Source organism: Alligator sinensis, unplaced genomic scaffold (genome assembly GCF_000455745.1).
Source record: "Alligator sinensis unplaced genomic scaffold, ASM45574v1 scaffold786_1, whole genome shotgun sequence".
In the NCBI taxonomy this organism is placed as follows: domain Eukaryota; kingdom Metazoa; phylum Chordata; order Crocodylia; family Alligatoridae; genus Alligator; species Alligator sinensis.
In genome coordinates, this window is record NW_005843383.1 from 162,885 (window position 1) to 166,681 (window position 3,797).

The window sequence follows — 3,797 nt, forward strand, 5'->3', positions numbered from 1 at the left end:
GGCCGCTGCAGGCGCCAAGCCTCGCGAGACTCGCCGCGGGGGCTCACGGGATTGGGGAGAGGAGGGGCGGCCATTGGGCGGAGCTTCTTTGGAGCGGGGTGGGGTGACGTCAGTGGGGAGGAGTGACGTCAGTGGGGGGTTAGCTCTTGAGGGGGACCCAGGGAAATCTCTCCCTTGCTCAGGAAAGAGGGATGAGGGGGAAGTCAGAGGGAAGCAGGGCCAGAAGAGACCTGCAGAGGTCTGGGCTGGGCCAGGCCAGTCCAGCCCAGCCCTCTGCCCCAGGCAGCATGGTCCCTGTGCAAACCCTCATCTGAGCACCACATAAATCAATGAGGGGGGAGGAGGAGGAGTCTAAGGGCTTGAGGGGAGATGAGGTATTATTTAAATAAAATAATCCAGCCTGAGAGGGAGGGGAGGCAACCTGTGCGAGGAAAGGGAGAGACTAGGAGCGAGAGTGGGTGCCTGGGTGCGAGGCGGGGTCGTGAGAGGGAGATGCTGTGTCTGCAGGTGGAATGGATGCAGGGCAGGGACCCAGGCTTCAGGCACATGCACCAGGAAGGGAGAGTGCCCTCAACCCGTCTGCTGAGCCACCAGCGGTGGGGCTCCATTGCTGCCCTCCATGCCTGCCGTCCTCTCTGGGACTCTGCTAACCTCTTGCTACAGCAAAACCCATCAATGAGCCATAGTGGAAATCATCCTCCGATGGAGGAATTGCCCACCATGAGGGCTACAGCAGGCTTGGAAGGGAGGGCTCAAGGCGGTGATGAGCCCTGCTTAGGGGGATGCCCGCCCTCCCACACAGACCTAATGTCTTTGGCATTGGGAGTCCAGGGGGGGAGCAAAGGCCCTTCTCGCCCCTCTAGACTTTTATTTCCCTGCCAGGTTGTCTTGCAGATCAAGAGATAACAGATAGCTTCCCTCCTGCGCAAGGTTAAGATCTGAGTATAACTGCCCCCCCCACCCTCTTCCCCCCATGCCGTTGCAGGTTGTCACAGACAAATTGAAGCCTGATCAAATTTCCAATCAAAGGGAAAGACACCCGTTGATTTCGATGAGTGTGGGATGAGGTTTTGACGCACTAGAGAAATGGAAAGTTTGCTTTAAGTAAAAGGCAGGCAAGGCAGAGATTTGGACTCTCTATAGTTGCAGCTTGCTGCACAGTAATAACTGGTAATTAACCATTTTTGTGGCTTTCTCACCCCTTCTCATGTTTCTTTCTTCTTTCGTTTTCTCTTTGGGTCTGCTGATTTTTCTTTCCATTTGCACTCCCCTTTTGTAACAGTCGTTGCTGAAATGTGATCCCCTTGCTGGTGACAGAGACGTGTCCACAGTCTCTAGAACCCCCCACCCATGCACTGCGGCTGGACTAAGCGAATGGTCTTTACCAATTATAAACAAATCTTAATCTTTCGCAGAAGAAAGCTACCTGTAATCTCTTGATGTGCAAGAGAACCTGGTAGGGAAATAAGATTTTGGATCATTTGCTAATTTCCTTGGGAGCAAGTGGTGTTGGAGAGAAAATCAGAGAAGATTCAATCTTCTCCATTACCCTCAAACACACCAAAAAACTAAAGTGTATTCCAGTGTGAAGGTGAAAGGAACTGCTTGACCAAAGTCTTTCTAAAACTTTAGGAATGCCATGCCCCATCCATTGCAAGTGCCAGAGCAGGGAAAGACACTTTTGCCATACAAGAAACCAGCTGCCAATAGGGCTATTGATAGAATAGTTTCAAATGAGTTTATGTAGATAACAGATAGACTAACTGAAAACCAAATTACTTGCAATAAAACTGTTAACCAGGTTGGAAATAAGGTTATGTTCATGAAATTAACTTTACTCTGTAATAGTGAATATTTTCAGAATTTGATAAAACTGTGCTTTACAAATTAAAGTGTTAAGCACTAAAAAAGCCTGAGAGCATTTAATAAAAACTGGCTAAAGACAGTCTTTAAAGGTAAACAAAGGGCAGAGACCAGATTTATTTGATATATATACAGAGTGGATTAGAACACAAAGGATGTCTAGAATAAGAGTGACATGTTAGACTTGTGATAAAATAATTATTTAGCAAAAATTTATTGCTTTTAATATAAATGACAAAGAAATACCTGTACTGTACCTGTAATACCTGTAAAATACAACTTCAAGTAGGCACCAAACTAGCAGAAGATGAGGCAGGAGATAACTCTGTTTCTTAGGAGCCTAGGGGTTGGAGGTAACTTCCATAACTTCTCCTCCAGAAGCAATATCTTAGAAATTGAACTTTAAAATGTTAATAAACAAGGCATGTTACCACATTTTTCTGTAACCACCTGTTATACCATATGTTGTTCTTGGTAGAGGCTATCAGTTTTGACCTGTAATCTAGGAATTCTAGGGTGGTACAGCAGATTTTGTCATTGACTGATTTACAAGTGCTCAACTGTGCAGATTTAATACTTAATTTCAAACCAAAATCTGTGGACCTTACACAAATACGACAATTTTGCTTGACTAAGAACCTCATAGTTTGGTTCAGAGCCTTTTCAAATGAGTAAGCTAAAAAAAAAGGATTTTTGAAGAAAAAGAAGACTTCCTTGTTTTTGAGGTGGGTGTGGGATAGGTATTTATGTTTGCTTAATAAGTTTTAGAGATCATGTTAAAATTATCAGGGCCAAAACTGAAAAAAAATTTTTCCTTTTTGTGTTTTAAGTGTTTGTGATTCTAGGTTTCATTTTTTTTGTTTTAAACAGATGCTTTGTTTTTGTATTAAAAATATCTATGCTAGTGGCCCAGAGCTCACGAGGAATCCTAAAATAACAAACCAGCATAATCATGCAATAGAGGAAAGCAATTTGCTAAGGAAATGGATTTCAATTTTAAACTATTTAGGGTTTATTATGAAAACAGGGATTGGATATTCTTGGTACATTTGTGAAGAATACTGTATCTTGTTTTTTTATTACAAATTTAACTGTATATAGTCAACAGTTAGTTATGGTTGAAGGTTCCTTGCTGCTTTCCTTTTTTCATGATGCTGCCAGCTTGTTCAGTTTCCAACAGCTCATCTATTTAAAAGTAAAGAAAAAACAGGACATTTGAGATAAGGGTATGATTAAGTGGTACATTTATACTTTTCATGGTTCCTGAGTTCTAGCAGCTTTGAAAAATTTGGATGAAAACCTTATATAAAGCAAATCTGTTGAAAGCTCCAGCCTGCTCCAGCATGTGCATTTTAAGTTTGTGATCCTCTGCATTAAATGGAATATTATTGCCAGCATATATTTCATAGTGTGTCATACCCAAATACAATATTTTTGGAGATACTGTAGAACTTATATTTAAGTAACAGCTTAAAAATAACAATACTAGTAATAAAAGTGTTCAATTATTTCCATCCTGGATGCTTGGAAAAGTAGTCAAACTTGAAGGAAAATATCTTAATCAAACCAAAGTAGTTCTGAGGTGTTTTTAGGTAAAGGGTTTAAAGTTGAGAAAGGCTGCTTTATAAAACTCAGTCTTTTAACTGATTAAGCTAAAAGTGCACCATTGAGAACATGCAAATACAAATTATATGAGAAAGTTCAAGTTAACTGTAGATATACATGTGATTTTTTTTTTTAGATAAGCCTTAAAAAAGAAACACTCTGAAAGATTTTACTTTGTAAAATGTAGCTGGATGCTTATATAATAATGTGATAACTTCAAGACTTCTTTAATCTAAGGGGCAAATGTCAAAATAAAAAGGATTCAATTAGGAAGACAATTCAGTAAACAGCATTAATTATTTACATCATTTCATTCTACTCCTATTTTA